This window comes from Neofelis nebulosa, chromosome 3, assembly GCF_028018385.1.
Source record: "Neofelis nebulosa isolate mNeoNeb1 chromosome 3, mNeoNeb1.pri, whole genome shotgun sequence".
NCBI classification, from domain to species: domain Eukaryota; kingdom Metazoa; phylum Chordata; class Mammalia; order Carnivora; family Felidae; genus Neofelis; species Neofelis nebulosa.
This window is the reverse complement of record NC_080784.1, coordinates 201,526,669-201,539,509: the sequence shown is the minus strand read 5'-3', so window position 1 is coordinate 201,539,509 and position 12,841 is coordinate 201,526,669. Positions and strand designations below refer to the sequence as shown.

The following is a 12,841-nucleotide window of genomic DNA, read 5'->3' as shown; positions in this document are numbered from 1 at the left end:
TGCTTGTTCACGAGTGAGTCCCCAGAACCCAGTTCAAAGCCTGGATTTGGTAGAAACCACGTAAATTGTTTGCTAAACAAATGAGTAAATGTTTTCTAATGCCTTTGCAGGGGCGCCTGGGTGGCTCAGTAGGTTGAGCGTCCGACTTCGGCTCAGGTCATGATCTCCCAGTTTGTGGGTTCAAGCCCCACGTCAGGCTCTGTGCTGACAGCTCGGTGCCTGGAGCCTGCTTCGGGTTCTGTCTCTCTCTCTCTCTCTCTCAAAAAATAAATAAACATTAAAAAAAAAAGGTCTTAATGCCTTGGATTCTGTCATTTTGGGTGCATATTCCTTTCTCCTTCACTGGCTGACAGAACGTCTTTGTGTTCCCTCCTCTCCTCCACACATTGGATCAGGCACAGTCCCCACCATCCAAGACAGGTACTGAATGACAACAACAACTAACATGTTTCCAGCTCGCTCTCTCTGTGCCAGGGACTCTGCTACGAGTTTTGCAAGGAATGGATATCTAATTCTCATGACAACCTCGCAAGTTAAATACAACCAGCTGTGTTCTACAGGTGAGGAAACTGAGTCACGGTGACTTTCAGTAACTTGCCCAGAGTCATGCAAAGCGGTGGGGCGACTATACTGGCAAAGGGCAGGGATGCGTCTGCCCTGTCTACCCCTTCCCTCTGGGCTTAGATGCTGTCTGCGGCACAGAGGAACTCCAGCATTACCACGGACAATGTGCTTTTTATTTTTTTTAATTTTTTTTTTGCATTTATTTAATTTTGAGAGACAAGAGAGAGACAGCGGGAGCAGGGGAGGAGCAGAAAGAGAGGGAGACATAGAATCCGAAGCAGGCTCCATCCAGGTTCTGAGCTGTCAGCACAGAGCCGGATGTGGGGCTCGAACCCATGAACCGTGAGATCATGACCTGAGCCGAAGTCGGATGCTTGACCGACTGATCTTTCTCTTTTTTTGTTTTTAATTTTTTTTTTTTTTTTTTTGGCCATGTGCTTTTTAGTGTTAGCAGAACACTCACGATAATAAAAAGGGACACTGCATTGAGGGGACACTGGAAAAACAGTGCAGCTCTGGGCACACTGGGACTAAGTAAAGTAAGGTTACTTTATCAACAAGTATCTGTCAAATGAAATGAACTCGGACCTGTCCTACTTGAGGGTATAGAGCTTAATCACCACATAGCACTTAGCAAGATGGATTTGCAAACACATGGGGCTTTTGCTAGAAAAGCCTGCTCCTGGCTTTTCTACAGCAGTTCCCATCAGACAGGAATTTCTGTTGCAATTCTACCATTGCACAGACAGTTATTCAGCTCAAGAGGGTGGAAATGTAAATTAAAGAAAAACAATTTTTAAAAAAACCTCTTTGAGAAGGCTAAGTCATTATGATCTGTAATTGGGGTACAAGATGGGATAAAATTTGTATTCTATCAGAGATGATGATAAAGGAGTCATTTCTATCGCTCCATTCTTGAAAACAATAACGGAGTTTCCAATGAACGTTCATATCAATAATGGTCTTAATTATTCATTCCCTTTTTGTGAGCCAAATGCCTTTTCTTTCGGCATACACAAAAGAGGGAATTTTAGTTTCTTTCTTTCTTCATTCTCTTCCTTCTTTCCTCCCTCCCCGCCCCCCACTTTTCAGAGAAACAACATGAATACATAAAGTCCGGAATCCGTGCACCGGATCCCCTGCTGCGGAAAGGTGCAGACCCTCCTGGGAAGCCACAGGGCATGCCCCGAATCTTCCTGGCATGACAGCATCTCGGGATTGAGAGGAATCTCATCCTCTTGCACCCGTGTTCCTGCAATGCCGCCTCTCTGATCAGTGGTCATTCTGGGTTGGACACTTCCTGTGGCCCATGCCAGTTGTCTTTCCAGCTCTCCAGAGGATGCTTAGCTCCGCTCATGTAATATGGACCTCGGTAGCAAGAACCCAGGGACCACTGGCTGTACCGGCCTTGTCACTTCACAACTGTGTGGCCTTGTGCAAATAACTCAACCTCTCTGTGCCTCACCTCAGAGGACACACATGGAAACCCTCTGACTTCTCTTTGGCCTATTCAGTGGTTTTATTTTTTTTTTTTAATTTTTAAAAATGTTTTTATTTATTTTTGAGACAGAGAGAGACAGAGCACGAGCAGATCTCACAGACTGCGAGATCGTGACCTGAGCCGAAGTCGGACGCTCAACCGACTGAGCCGCCCAGGCGCCCCTCGGTGTTTTCATTTTTAAAAAACTGAATTAGACATTCAATTGTAAGATCCAAACACTTCACATAAAAACCCAGATTCCTGGCTTCTTCAGAAGAGCAACGATCTGGCCACCCTTGACAGTTTCCTCCAGGGGCGACAATGTGCCGGAGCTGGGTGGTGGCCGCCTGCCCCGGCTGGGACAGATGCCTCCAGAAAACAAAGGCACCAACCACCAGGAAGGAGGCTCCCCTCATTCCTGTGAGTGCCGTCCCGAGGGCAGCTGAGCTGGGGACTGTGACATACACTCGACCCTCATCCTGTTGGTAGTAGCTGGGTGTCTGGACCAATCCCTTTGTCTGGGATGTTCTTCCAACTAACTTTACTCTTTGAAAGCATAGCCATCCTTCAAGACCATGTTCATGGACCGCCTCCTCCACACTGCCTTCCTCTATCCCTGTAACCCCCAGATCCAAGGCAGTCTCCCTCTTTTCACTGCCTCTAACTCCTAGACTCAACACTGCTATGCCCCTTTTCACCTCCCACCTAACCGTGAACGAACACACACACACACACACACACACACACACACACACACACACACACACACCAGACTACAGGCTTCTGGACAGTACAGGCTCTAATTCATTTGTGTTCCCCAATATAGCACAATCTGTCAATGGTGGGCAGAATAATGACATCCTACCTGCTGGAATCTATGAATGTCGCCTTACGAGGCAAAGAGTAATTAATGTAGCAGGTGGAATTGTGGTTGGTAATCGGCTGACATCTGGTTAGGGATATTTTTTCTGGATTATCCGGGCGGGCCCGAGGTAATCACAAGGATCCTAAAATGTACAGAGGGAAGCAGGGAAGTCAGAGTGACGTACCATGAGAGGTCTCAACCGGCCACTGCTGGCTTTGAAAAGAGAACGAAGCCACAAGCCCAGGAATGCAGGCAACTCACAGAAGCTGCAAAAGGCAAGAAACAAGATCCTCCCCTGGAGCCTCCGGAAGGCAGCAGCCCTGCTGACGCTTTAATACCAGCCCAGCGAGACGCATTCCAGACGCCTGATGACCAGAACTACTGGAAAATTAACTCGTGTTGCTTTAAGTCAGTGGTGATGGTAACTTGTTAGGAACCTGATACACCCGCTTTCCACACATGGTAGGTGCTCAATATACGCCTACAGATGCTGAATCTGACAGCATCTTCTTCCCCTGGGTCCCAGAATCCCACAAAGACAAGGATGCTTCGGCCCTCACCCCACACTGTTGACTCACCAGGGCACACAAGTGAACTAATGAGAAACCTACTCGGAACAGAGGGAGCAGCCGGAAAACAGGAGGAGTGTGTGCAATGTGGCTTCAGAAGATGGAGGCTAGAATCTTGGCCCATCGTGTCATACCTATGGTAACCTCAGGTCGAGTTTCTTCCCTGGTGAGTCTCAGTCTCCTCGCCTGTAAAAGGGGGCCAGCAGCACTCCCTAGAGAATTACTGTGATACGTAGCTGGCACACCCATGAAATCTATTTCAAATGCTTCACACACACGTCCACATACACACCACATACTCATTGTAAACTCCTAGGATAGCGTTTCAACCCACTCTCTGCTGCTGACAGTGGGTTCTGTAACCAGGGCAATATTTCTGCCTCTCAACCAAGACGTGCTCGAGTGGTGGATTAGCCCTGGGGCTGTACTTATTCCATGGGTCCTTCTGTTACATGAGTAATACCTGGAGATCTTAACGCCCTGACTCTTGTCCTACACTACTGTGACAAAAATAACTCTCTGCTCTAAGTCACTGACCTGAACACCCATTGTACCCATCGCCATGCACACCTTTTGCACTGCAACTTTTTGGCTCCTCCCATGAAGGGATGGAACCCATCTGCCCCCTCCTTGCATCTGAGAGGGCTTGAAGATTTGATTCAGCCAATGAAATGTGGTGATAATCATAGTGTGTCCCTCACCAGGCTGGGCCAAGAGGCCTTATACAACAAAGCCCTTTCTCCTGGGACCTTGCATGATCTATGAACAAACACAGGCTAGCCAGTTGACAGATGAGAGACCGTGTAAAATAGATTATTCACCCCAGCCAAGGCCATCCCAGACCAGCCAGTGTCTAGCTGAGCCTCCAGCTGAATGCAGACACCTGGGTGAACCCATACAAAATGAGCTGAGCCTAGTCCAAATCAGCAAGAATGACCAGCCAACTTGCAGATTCTTACACAATGATAAAAGTTTATTGTGAAAAGCCCCTGAGTTTCGGGGAGGTTTGTTATGCAGCAATAGCTAACTGATACACATTGCTTTCTTACTCATTAGTGACTAGAGAAGCATCTAAATCGCATATCCAGATGACTAATGACTGAGTGACTGGGTGCCACTGGCATACGAACCTTTAAAGCCTTTAGAAACTATAAAAACTACTCCTCTGAAAAGAATCTGATCAGAATCAACCACATTAGAGACGAAAATTCACGTATCGCTTCATGAAAATAGGCCCAGCTCCCAGATTCCCCTTCCACCTGTACTTTAGTGCCTGGAGTCTGGAGCATCGGTGACAAAAACAGGATTGGCAGGAACAGGGGGTGCCTGGGAAGACCCTAACAGTCCACTGGGGGGCAGTCGGAGATTCTTCCTTTGTGGATATGACGAATTCCCACCGAAACGGCCCCCTTCTAGGTGGAGCTAATGTGTCTTCTTGAGCAAGGGAGGAGTCGGACGGTACCATTTAAATTCTACAATCGCGGCAAGTGATGTCATCAAGTCAGAATAGCAAGTCCTGCATCCTTCCCTGGATCTTTCTGCCCACAGACAAGCTAACTCATCAATAATTCATGGCAAACTGCCTTTCTGATAAATCCAAAAACTAACTGAAAGGCTACTGTACCCCGGGAAGAAGCGACACCACAATCACTGAAACAGGCAGGGAGATTTGAAACATCCTCTTCCCAGAATGCCTCCCCCTCCCCCACGGCGCCACAGGATCAGGGAGACCACCTAGCTCCCAGTTTCTTCCATGGGAGGGTTGACTCACATATCCAGCGCCCCAACTTTCTCAAGGCGGGGGTGGGAGGGGGTCCCTGGAGAACTGGCTTTTGTCTTTCCAGTCTTGAATACCACTCTGGCAAGTCTAGCCACCTGAGGGAAAATAAAGGTAATGGTTTGGGCTGGTAGATACCAGAGACCCACTCCTCTGCTCAGCACAGAGTGTGCAAACAGAGCATCCCATCTCTCTGCTTCCTCCTGGGGAGAGAAACAATTGATGTGTGCATTAAATGCACCAACTTCTCCAGGGGTCCCCAAAGAACAGGCATCTGACCTTCCAGTCTTGAAGCCCTGACAGGTCTGGTATAGTGTAGTTACCTAGGAACAGAGTCGGTGGTTTGGACTGGTAAACATCTCCCGGCTCAACAAGACCAACTGGACAAAAGCCACAGCTGCAAGCTTCTCCCTGTCGAGGGAAAGAATGGGTAGAAACCCCCAGATTATCTGGCTAGGCTGATTGGTGAAGTCTCCTACCCGTATGAGGCCAGTCGGTAAGTACTGGGAGAGTTGCCTGCTTTGTGTAATGCACAGACACCAACAGAGAGTCAAGGAAAATAAAGAATCAGGCAAAGATGTTCCACATAAAGTAGCAAGATAAACCTCCAGAATCTGACCATAATGAGGCAGAGTGAGATGATTTATCTGACAGAGAAATCAGACTAATTGTCATAAATATATTCACCAAGGTCAAGATAATAGCATATGCACAATGTGAGAATTTTAACAAAGAGACAGAAAATATTTTTTTTTAATACCAAACAGAAATCACGGAGCTGAAGGACACAGTAACTTACCTGAAAATTCACCTGAGGGGTACAGCTTTAATTAGATAAAGCCGAAGAAAGGATCAGTGAATTCAAAGACAGGTCATTGGAAATAATTCAATCAGAGAAGCAAAAAAGAAAAAGAGTATGTATTAATAAAGCCTTAGGGATTTATTTTTGCCATTTTTTGTTCTTTTTTTTTATAACTTTTTTTATTTGAGAGAGAGCATGTATGCACAAGGTGGGGGAGGGACAGGAAGAGAAGCGGACAGAGGGTCTGAAGTGGGCTACATGCTGACAGCAGAGAACCTGATGCAGGGCTCGAACTCACAAACCACAAGATCATGGCCTGAGCTGAAGTTAGATGCTTAACCAACTGAGCCACCCAGGTTCCCCAAGCTTTACAGACTCATAAGATAACACCAAAGTAATGTATGCATTACAGGAATCCCAGAAGGAAGAAAGAAAGGGCCGGAAAGATTATTCAAGGAAACAATGGCTGAAAGCTCGCCAAGATTTCTCTCTGGGGGAAAGAAATGAACATCCAGATCTAAGAAGCCCAAAAGATAACACATAAGAGGAACCCAAAGAAATCTACACTGAGACACATTATAATCCAATTGTCAAAAGTCAACGATAAAGAGACCATTTTGAAAGAAGCAAGAGAAACGTGACTCGTCATGTACAAGGGGATTCCCATAAAACAGTCAGCAGACTTTTTGGCAAAAACGTTGCAGGTCAGAAGGGAGTGGCAGGGTATATTCAAAGTGTCCAAAGGAAAGAAACAATTCCAACCAAAAGTACTATAAATTGTCCTTCAAAAATTAAGGAAAGATAAATACTTTCCCCCAAAAAAACAGAAGCTAAGGAGGTTCATCACCAGTAGAACTACCTTACAGAAAATACTAATGTCTTTTGTCCTTCAAGATAAAACAAAAGGACACTTAAGAGTGCACCATGGCATGAGAAAATATGAACCTTGTCAGTAGAGGTAAATACATAGACATATACATAGACATATACAGATGAGTGCACTACGACACAGCGGTGAGTAAATCACTTTTCATTCCAGTACAATAGTTAAAAGACAAAAGTATTAAAGACAACTATAATGAAAAAACATCTTGAAAGGTAAACAGTATGAAGAGATACAGATTGTGACCACAATAGCATAAAGCATGGAGAGGGATAAATTAAAGTATAGCATTTTTGATGTGCACTTAAACTTAAGTCGTTTGCTTAAAACGCTGTTATAATTGTAAAATAGTTTATCTGGTCCCCAGGGTAACTACATCACACACAAATACCTACAGAAGTTACACAACAGATAAGGAGAATCAAAGCAGATCAATGCAAAAAAAAATCAACACAACACAAAGGAAGACAGCAAGAGAGGAAGACAGGTAAATGAATTGCCAGACTGACAGAAAACCAACAAACTTTCAATAATAAATACTTTCCTATCAATAGGTATTTTAAGTGTAAATAGATTAAACTCACCAATCAAAAGATACACAGGAGCTGAATGATTTTTTAAATTTTTTAGTTTAAATTTTAGTTACCCTACAGTAGAGTATTGGTTTCAGGAGTAGAATTCAGTGATTCGTCACTTACATACAACACCCACTCACTGCTCATCACAAGTGTCCTCCTTAATGTCCACCACCCATCTAGCCCATCCCCCACCCATCTCCCTCCATCAACCCTCAGTTTGTTCTCTCTTGTTAAGAGTCTCTTGTGGTTTGTTTCCCTCTCCTCATTATCCCCCTTCCCCTATGTTCATCTGTTTTGTTCTTAAATTCCATGTATGAGTGAAATCATATGGTATTTGTCTTTCTCTGACCTATTTCAGTTAGAATAATTTAAAAAAACACAATTATATGCTGCCTATAGGAAACTCACTTTACACTTAAGGACACATTTAGGCTAAAAGTGAAGAAATGGGTAAATATATTCCATATAAAAGATAAGCAGAAGAAATCAGGAGTGGCTGTGCTTAGACAAAATGAACTTTAAGTCAAAGACTGTCACAAAAGATAAAGATTAAATACTATACAATGATAAAACAGTCCATCCACAAGGAAAATACAATTATAAATATATACACACCCAACATCAGAGCACCTAAACACGGAAAGCAAACATTGGCAGAAGTGAAGAAAGAAATAGGCAGCCATCTAATAATTGTAGGAGACTCCCAACACTCTACTTTCAATTATGGACAGAAAATTGAGACCAAAGAGCATTAAGGAAATAGAAGACTCGAGTAACACTGTAGACAAATGGACCTACCAGACATAAACTGAATGTTCTACCCAGCAGCAGCAGAATACAGTTTCTTTCCAAGCACACAGAGAACTTTCTCCAGGATAGATCCCATGTTAAGTCATAAAACAAGTCCTAACAAATTTAAGAAGACTGAAAGCATATTAAGTATTTTTTCTGACAAAAATGGAAAACTAGAAATTAATAGCAGAAGGAAAGCTGGAAAATTCACCAGTATGTGGATATTAAACAATATATTTGTGAGCAATCACTGGGTTAAAGAAGAAATCAAAAAGGAAATTAGAAAATACCTCGAGACAAATATGAAAATATATCAAAACTTATGGGAGGCAGCAAAAGTAGTACTAAGACTGAGGTTCATAGTAATAAGCACCTACATTAAAAAGGAAGAAAGCTCTGAAGTAAAAACCTAATTTTACATCTCAAGTTGCAAGACAAAGAAGAATAAATGAAGCCCAAATTTAAGAGAAGGAAGGAAACAACAAATATTACAGCAGAAATAAATGAAATTAAGCATAGATCAAAACAGGAAAAAAAACAATGAAACTAAAATTTGTTTTTTGAAAACATAAACAAAATTGGCAAACCTTTAGCTACACTAAGTATGAAAACAGAGAGAAGTGTCAGATTAAAAAACCACAAATGAAAGAAGAGACATAACACCTTATGCCACAGAAATAAAAAGATCGGAAGAGACCAACAGGAACAATCATACATCAACAAACTGGATAAACTTAGAAGACAGGGATAAATTTCTGGGAACATACAACCTACCAAGAATAAGTCATGAAAAAATAGAAAATCGACAGAATCTATAACTAATATGGAGATTGAATCAATAATCAAAACCTCCAAACAAAGAAAAGCCCAGGACCAGATGATTTCAATGGTCAATTCCTTTTTTTTTATTTTTTGAATTTTTTTTTTATTTTTGAGAGAGAGAGAGAGAGACAGCACAAGTGCTGTGAGCCAGAGAGAGAGGGAGACACAGAATCTGAAGCAGGCTCCAGGCTCTGAGCTGTTGAGACAGAGCCTCATGTGGGGCTTGAACCCATGAGCCGTGAGATCATGACTTGAGCTAAGTTGGACCCTTAGCCTACTGAGCCATGCAGGCGCCCCTCAATGGTCAATTCTACCAAGCATTTAAAGAACAATTAACACCAATCCTTCTCAAAATCTTCAAAAAAGCTGAAATGGAAGAAACACTTCCAAATTCATTTTATGAGTCATGCATTACCCTGATACCATAGCCAGACAAAGACACCACAAGAAAACTCCAGGCCAATATCCCTGACGAATATGGATGAAAAAATCCTCAACAAAACACTATAGCACAGTAAATACAACAGCACAGTAAAGGGATCATACACCATGACCAAGTGGTTTTATTTCTGAGATATAAGAATGGATTAACATAAACAAATCAACCACTGTGATACTTCAGATTAACAGAATGAGAGATAAAAATCACATGATATCTCAATAGATGGAGAAAAAGCATCTGACAATATTCAACACTCTTTCATAATAAACGCTCTGATAAACAAACTAGGAACAGAAGTAAACTACCTCAATGTAATAAAAGTCATACATGACAAGCCTACAGCTAACATCATCCTCATAATATTCAGTAGGTATTATGCTAAGTGAAATAAGTCAGACAGAGAAAGACAAGTATCGTAGGATTTCACTTATATGTGGAATCTAAAAAACAAAACAAAACAAACAAAAGCAGAAACAGACCAATAAATACAGAGAACAAACTCATGGTTGCCACAGGTGGGTGATAGGCAAAAAGGAGTGAAGGAGAGTGAGAAGCATAGGTTTCCAGTTATGGAATAAATAACTCATGAGGATCAAAGATACAGCATAGAGAATATAGTCAATGGTATTATAATAGCATTGTATGATGACAGATAGTAGCTATACCTGTAAACGTAGCATAATATATAAAGTTGAATTGCTATGTTGTACACATGAAACACTGTGTGACAACTATACTTCAATAAAAGATACATACATACATAAAGCGGGGGGTGGGGGGGACTGAAAGCTTTTTCTCTAAGATCAAGAGCAAGGCAAAGATACCCCCCATCACCACTTGTATTCAACAGAGTAGTGGTGATTCTAGACAAAGCAATTAGGCAAGAAAAAGAAATAAAAAGCATCAAAACTGAAAAAAAAGAAAACTGTCCCTGTTTGCAGATGACATGCTCTTAAATATATTTAAAAAAAAACGAAGTTTTACAGATTTTAAGTTTTGTAAACTACAGTTTTATGGTTATATAGTAAAAATAACCTTTAGAACTAATAAATCCAGTACAGTTAAAGAATACAAAATCAATATACAAGAATCGGTTGTGATTCTATACCCTAATAATGAACTATCTGAAAAGGAAATTCGAGAAATAATCCCATTTACAACAGTACCAAAATGAATAAAATACTTAGGATAAAATTAACTAAGAAGGTGGAAGACTTGTATCCTGAAAACTACAAAACACGGAATGAAAGAAATAAAACACGATACAAATGGAAAAGCATCTGTTTCATGGATTGGTAGACATTATTATCAAAATGTCCTTACTATCTAAAGCAATCTACAGATTCAATAAAATTCCTAGGAAAATCCCACTGGCAGTTTTTACAATTTTAATATTCATATGAAATAATTTTAGAAAAAACAATTTTAATATTCATATGAAACCACAAACAGCCAAATCAAACTCGAGAAATAAGAACAAAGCTAGAATTTACTAGCATAAAGACAGACATAAAGACGATAGAACAGAATAGAGAACCCAGAAGTAATTCCATACATATGATCCACTGATCTTTGACAAGGACAAGAGTACACATCTATGATATCTCAATAGATGGAGATTGGAAAAGGATAGTCTCTTAAAAAAAATGATGTTAGGGGGCACCTGGGTGGCTCAGTCGGTTAAGCGTCTGACTTCGGCTCAGGTCACGATCTCACAGTCTGTGAGTTCGAGCCCTGCGTCGGGCTCTGGGCTGATGGCTCAGAGCCTGGAGCCTGCTTCTGATTCTGTGTCTCCCTCTCTCTCTGCCCCTCCCCCATTCATGCTCTGTCTCTCTCTGCCTCAAAAATAAATAAAAACGTTAAAAAAAAATTTAAAAAAAAATGATGTTAGGAAAACTGAATATTTATATGGAAAAGAATGGAATTAGACCTTTATCTTACACCATACACAAAAATCAACTCAAAAGGGACTGTAGACATAAACATAAAACTCATAGATTGTAGAAGAAAACATAGGGGAAAACTTCTTAACAGCAATCTTTAAGATGATATGTTGGATATGGCACCAAAAGCACAGGCAACAAAAGTAAGAATAAACAATTGGGAGTACATTAAAAATAAAAAGCTTCTGCACAGCAAATAATCAACAAAGTGAAAAGGGAGAACCCACAGAATGGGAGAAAATATCACAAACTATATATTTTTGATAAGGGGCTCGTCTCCAAAATATATAAGGAGTTTCTACAACTCAATAGTTAAAAAAAAAAACTCTAATAACCCAATTTTATTTCTTTTTTAAAGTTTTTTATTGTTTATTTTTGAGAGACAGAGAGAGAAAGAGAGAGACAGACAGACAGACAGAGTGTGAGCAAAGGAGGGGCAGAGAGAAAGGGAGACAGAATCTGAAACAGGCTCCAGGCTCTGCGCTGTCAGCACAGAGTCCGACACGGGGCTCAAACTCACGAGCCGTGAGATCATGACCTGAGCCAAAGTCAGACACTTAACCAACTGAGCCACCTAGGCGCCCCCCTAATAACCCTATTATCAAATGGGCAAAGGACTTGAGTAGGCATTTCTCCATAGAAGGCATACAAATGTCCACAAGATATATGAAAAAATACTCAACATCACTAAACATGAGGTAAATGCAAACCAAAACTACAATGGGATACCATTTCACAACTGTCACTATGGCCGTTACACTAAAGCAAAAAACAAGACTGGTGATGATTCGGAGAAATTTCAACCTCTGGCCACTGCTGGTAGGAACGCAGAACAGCATAGCTGCTATGGAAAACAGTATGGAGGTTCCTCAAAAAGTTGAAACCAGAATTACCATATGACCCAGCAATCCCACCGCTGGGCACTGATCCAAAAGAATTGAAAGCAGAATCGCAAAGAGATGTTAACACTCTCCTGTTCACTGCAACACTATTCACAGTAGCCAAGAGGCAGTAACAACATAAATGCCTATCAAGTGATGAATGAGAAACTAAAATGTAGTATATAAGTACAATGGAATACTATTCAGACTTTTTTCCTGCAAATTCTTATTTAAATTCCAGTTGGTGAACATGTATTATAATACTAGTTTCAGGTGGACAATACAGTGATTCATCACTTCCATACAACAGCCGGGGCTGATCACAAGTACACTCCTTGGTCCCCATCACCTAATTCACCCATCCCCCTCACCCACCTCCCTTCTGGCGACATCAGTTTGTTCTCTATAGTTAAGAGTCTGTTTCTTGGTTTGCCTCTCTTTTT

General features: G+C 41.5%; 1 protein-coding gene across 5 annotated transcripts in view; it reads right to left on the bottom strand.

The window, feature by feature from the left end:
- STK32B (serine/threonine kinase 32B) overlaps positions 1-12,841 on the bottom strand; it is a 391,097-nt gene that overhangs the window by 336,678 nt on the left and 41,578 nt on the right. Inside the window, exon 1 of one of the 5 annotated variants that reach the window (XM_058723116.1) lies at positions 5,579-5,647. The exons of the other annotated variants lie outside the window; for them this stretch is intronic. The gene's annotated coding sequence lies outside the window, so the exon portion shown is untranslated. Of the gene's footprint in view, positions 1-5,578; positions 5,648-12,841 lie in introns of those variants that run through there. 5 annotated transcript variants of the gene reach the window in all.